Genomic DNA, 6,000 nt, shown 5'->3' with positions numbered 1-6,000 from the left:
TTAGCCCTCTCCTGATGTCAAGGGTAGTTGCCTTCCCGGAAAATGTAATGTGTATTAATTCGGTATAAAAAGATTGTTTGGATTTATATATAAAGTGGACTTAAGGTTCTCTGCTCAGATCATCATAGAAAGATTTTTCCGTGTGTTTGAATGTCTGGCAGGACAGTCAAGAGCCACGCTGTGTCTATCTTCACGTGCAAGGCTGGTCACGTGTTAGCTTCTCTCTCCCTTACCTATTTTTCCTCGGAATACAAAGTGACAAAGGAGCTCTTTTTAAACACTGCCATTTGGAGTGCCCTATAGACACTTCTGCTTGAGCAACTTAACAGCAGTTCTATCTCTCTGGTTAAAAAAAGCCACTGAAAGTCATCAAGCACCTTCCGCCTCAGTACTTTATGTACTGCCATCCTTCTGCTGGTGTAAGCCGTCACCCTGACATGTTTTGTATGATCATCCCACAAGCACAGACACTCATAAAGATAACATCAGGCACATCTAAACCGGCACCAATTAGTGTCCCTGCACTGAAATTCCAGCTTGGGTGGGTGCAGAACGGGCAATGTGATTTTATTTTATCTACTTTCCATTATCTTTGATGGACTTTACAGCAGCAACAAAATCACAATCTGGGCACGTGACTGCATGACTTTCACACTCCGTTGCCACATCTCCCTATGCAGACGACACATAAAAACATGGTGTATTGTCTCAGAGCCTGAAATTGACAAAGTCACCAAAAGTGAATGCTTCTCTGGAATTAGTATATTTTAAGGAGAAGCTCGTCTGTGGGATTGCTGTGGGGTGCACCTTCAGGATCGATCTCAGTAACCCCTTCTAGTCAAACTCTCCTCACAAGCAAGCTGTGTGTTACCCACCTTAGGAAAGACTGACAGATAGACAAAGGGCTTGGGGAGGGTAAACCTCATCGTATGAATAAATTAAATACTGAAATTAAATTAAATTCCTACACGAGGAATGAAGAGTGTCAGTAAACTAGCTAATTAGGGTTAACAGTGTGTGCTCAGTTAAACTTCAGAAATTTTAGTCAGGTGCAGTGGCCCATACCTGAACTCCCAAGCTCTTCAGCAAGCTGAAGCGGGAGGATCCCTTGAGCCTAGGAGTTTGAGGCCAGACTGGGAAATATAGCAAGACCTTGTCTCTAAAAAATTTTTTTTAAGTATTTTTAAAATGTATGAAAAGTTAACAGCTAGTACTTATTAATTAAGTGTATTACTTTACAGAGGAATATCTTTTCCAAATCATGCAAATTATACAATGTCACCGGGATTCTCCCTATGTCAGGCTTGTCACAAATTGGCCCTATCCAGGATACGCAGTGACAGGCAACAGATGCGGGGCTCCTTGCTGCCTCCCTAGGGCCTGGCACATGCCTGGCTTAGAATATACACTCAATGAGCATTTATTGAATACAGAAAAGAATTAATTCCTGAACAATTGAAAATAAGGGGTGCTTGAAGGGTAAGAAAACTACAGAAAATGACACTTGTATATTTGAAGAGCATAGAATCCAAGAGCCCAATACCATTTGCTTTTCCTGCAGTACAATTTTGTGGGTGTCTGTGTGTGTATTCTTTTTCCTACTCCACAGCCTCCTCCCGTAGTGCTATTCACCCCTTATTTTTAACTTCCCTCTCCTTTGGTTTTCTAGACTTTTGCCGTTTTCTTCTCCAATTATGTTATTCAAACAAGCACACCATTCCTGGTGCCCACCAAAATAACTCTTGGTCATGTTAGTGATAAAATGCAAGGCAGCTTATATACAAAACATAGACTCTTCATTTCAAAATCACTACTCAGGGGAAGAGGTTGGTCAACAGGTACAAAGTTTCCACTACATAGGAAGAATAAGTTCTGGTGTTCTATTGCCCAGTAGGGTGACTATGGTTAACAGGAAAGTATTGCATATTACAAAATAGATTGAATATTCTCACCACAAAGAAATGATAAATGCATGAGGTGATGAGTACGCTAACTGCCCCGATTTGACTATTATACAACATAGATATGTATCAAAATACCAAATTGTACCCCATAAATATATGCATTTACAATGTGTTAATTAAAAAAAAAAAAAGCCAGGTGTGGTGGCTTATGCCTGTAATCTCATTGACTCAGGAGGCTGAAGCAGGAGGATTGCTGGAGTCCAGGAGGTCAAGGCTATAGTGAGCTATGATCACACCATTGTGCCCCAGCCTGGGCAACACAGCAAGCCCCCATTCCCCCTAAAAAAAAAAAAAGAAAGAAGAACGAAAACAAATCACTACACAGGGAGATGCAATGGACCAATCCCTGGGCTGGGTTGACGGTGATTCCTGAAGGTTATGTAAACACTGCCAAGGAGCAGGACCTGAGCATTTTGCCCCTCTGTGATTTCCTGGGGAAACTGGCTCATTCAGGAGCTATTTGCTGATCAGCTACTACATCCTTGTGGTGCAAAATGATGTTGATGTTGACCCTGAACCCTTCTTCCTGGTCAGTGCAGACTTACATCTGATCCTGTTCACATGGATATCCTCTACCTCCAAAAAAGTGATCTTTTTGGGACACTTTTTAAGCATAAAAACTTTATTAAGATCTCCTGTGACTCTTTGCCAAGGGAACTTCCCTGATGGGTCAGACAGAAACCCAGCTGGATTCCAATCTGTGAAAAAGGCCTGATGAATCAGTGTGTTCATGGGATGCTGCCCTCCCAGTGGGTGAGACACTTCGATACATCTGAAAACCTCCACTTCCGAGGAGAAGGCGGACCAGCCTTTCTCTTCCCGTTATTATTGATATCTTAGCAATTAGAAAATGTACGGACTTTGAACACGAAGGGTTAAACAGACTTTAACTGATAAGGGAGAATTCATCCTGGAAACTCCTTGGAGACACTTGTAATTAATTTGATCTTCTTCAGTCATTAACTCAGACTCATAGTGAGTTGTCTGCACACCGCTCTATTAATTCACTGGAGATCACTTCCTGGGATTCATTTAGTTAAGCAGCACTGTAGGATTACATTTTAAAACCCTTAAAACTGGTTGTAATTGATGTCTGTTTATAGAAGCTTACTTTAATGGAGTCAAAGCGAGATGGAAATCTCCTCTGGCAGCCTGAGATGCTACCTTCCAGCATAAAACCCAGCTCTGGAGGTACCAGGTCGGGGAAAAAACTACGGCCGACTGAAATAAATTATTATTTTAATTTTGATAGTACATTCTAAAATGTGGAGTATTTCAATGGTAAAACTATGGATAACTGATTTGAAACCATATGCTCCTCTTGAAATGCACATGTAAATGTTTAAATGTATTAAGAAAAGTACATACTTTCAAACGAGCCAAACATAAGTAATAATAATGTGGGTTAGGTGTGAGATTTGGGGAGGCTCTGGTTTTCTCTCTGGGGGAAGTTGGGGGTGGAAGGGCAGTCAAGATTTTTGTTAGACTTCCTGAAAGCCCATCTGGCTCCAGAAGCTGTGGTCAGGCAGGCTGGCTTTGGGTGGGTAGTCCTGTGCTAGGGGTATGGCCGAGCAGTTTAAACACCTTCACCCCAGACCTGGGGGATCACACAGGCTTGGATTTCCTATCCCAAATTCAGAACCAGAGGGTCCCAGAATTTTTACTAGGGTGTGTATGTGTTGGGGTGGGGGAGAGTATCTTTGTTTTTCCTATAAAACAGCAAATCGAGAACTGCCTGAGGTATACATTGTGACCTTTTCTGTTTATTTCACCAGGCTGGCTTTTCTCTGCCTGGCCAGACTTTACCTTTCCTTCAAAGTTCACCTCAAGGCTTAACAACCTCCTTTAATAATCCTTCTCTGACCATGCCTGACAATAAGAGCAAATACTTTTTTGATGTGTAGACAGTTGCAGTTTTTCCAACCAACTTTGGGTACTTTCTTGGATTTATTCTTTAGAACAATTCTTTATGGTATGTAGGGAGTACACATATTAACCATCTCCACACACATATACATATGTGTATATACATCTATACACACATATATGTATATATGCACATATATATGCATATTTGCATATATATCCTCTGAACACCTAAATTATATATTGAACGTACTTATTTATTTACTGATTCATTCAACATTTATTGAATACTTAGCCTGTGGCAGGTACTAAGCTAGGCACCAGGAGTATAGGCTTACACCATAGGAGGGGAGCCAGATGGATAAATCACTGATGATCTCACATCTCATCAGATTTCGGTCTGTCAGGGGACTGAGTGACCAGGTTTGGCATAATTATAGAGATGAACACAGTTTAGACACCAGCTGGGACTCTCACCATTCCAAACGATACACTCAGGAAATAATCGTGGGGGCCACAATCCCACTCCTGCAGGCAGAATGGTTTTCTCAGATCTTCATTATAACAGGGATTGAATCATCTAACCAGGCCATAACTCAGTAGGGCCCAGTTGGATGGCTGGGCGTCCAAGTGCTTTATTCTATCAGCACTTATTGAATGATGGGTCCACATTCTTACTTCCTTGCTCCCCGGTTTTCTTCACTAACAGCTGACACCAATAGAGCACTTACTGTATGCCAGGCCTCGTTCTAAGAGCTTTATGGACACCAAATCATTGAATGCTCCCACAGCTGAGGTGGGTGAATTGCCCATGCAGCCCAGGTAGGAAGTGGGGAAGATGGGCTCAGACCCTGGAAGTCAGCTCTAGGGCCCATGGTCCTCACCACCATGCTGAGAGGCCTGGACTTCCATTTTGATGTCTTAGGGGCCTTGGGACTGTCAAGAAGTACCTCCTAATGCCATGGAGCAGAAAATTAGCAAGTGGACATTGGAAGTCAGACTGAGGAGCTGGGAGAACTGAGAGAATTCAGGACAGGAAATGGCCATGCACACATCTTTATTCTATCAGCACTTATTGAAGGGCTTCCTCTGTAGTGCCAGGCACTGTTCTAGGCTCTGGAGGTACAACAGTGAAGTAAACACAGTCCCTGCCTTCAGGGAGGTCACATCTGGACATGGGCCATGGTGATAGGGGCTGGGGGAAAATAGACAAAAAATGCTGTTCTGCATTCTATCAGGTTGCAATAAGGGTATTAGAAAGATGAAGTGGGGCATGTGACTCGTGTGTGTGTGTGTGTGCATGCACACGCTCATGCACGTGCATGTAATTGTATGCATGTCTAGTAGGCTTCACAACTCAAAGGCCAATACAAATTATAATATCTTTTGACTTTTTCTATTTTTCTTTGTTCAGTACATTGTATCCAAAAGATAGCCAAATTATACAACCATGTGTATCTTAATTAAACAAAGACACAATCCTCTGATCTCGAAAGGTCTAGTGAAGTTCGGACCAAAGGTACACCTTCAAGAATACATTCCGAATAAGATGCTAAAAGAAAAAAACCTTGACTACTATAGAAGGTGTGATTTAAACTTTTAAAAACATGGGTCCACTATGTGTGATTAGATAAAATATTGAAAGGAGAAACACCAAAACATTATCAGTAGGTGAGTCTGAGTTATAAAACTCTGGGTGATTTCAAAACACATGTTTTATTTTAATACTGAAAAGAGAAAAAAGAATAACATTTTCCTTAATCTTATGACAAATTAGGGATGATTCTAGTTTTCTTTTTAATACTTTTTTACATTTTTGAATTTTAAAACTGTGCATATGTGTCTTTATAATAATAAAAAGCACACAAAAGAGGTCTCTAAAAATGTGGACTGAATTTCTGGGGACAGCATGTGGTTTCACAACAAGAGGAAACAAATTGCCACAATCATCTTTAACGTGATCTTATATCAGATGAGCAGAACATGGTAACTTAGGAAACCCGTCTGTTTTCAGTCAAATAAAAGTGATGGGAAATGGTGATTTTCTGAGCAATAGCACTCTTGTTGTCAGAAAAGAAGGGAAAGGGAGCTGGGTACTATTCACAGAAAATGCACTGGGTAATTTTGTTAAGTATATGTTATAGGTTCCAATGCATTTTATGTTTTTTAA

This window comes from Papio anubis, chromosome 4, assembly GCF_008728515.1.
Source record: "Papio anubis isolate 15944 chromosome 4, Panubis1.0, whole genome shotgun sequence".
Taxonomy (NCBI): Eukaryota; Metazoa; Chordata; class Mammalia; order Primates; family Cercopithecidae; genus Papio; species Papio anubis.
The sequence above is the reverse complement of the archived record's forward strand: the minus strand, read 5'-3'. Positions refer to the sequence as shown.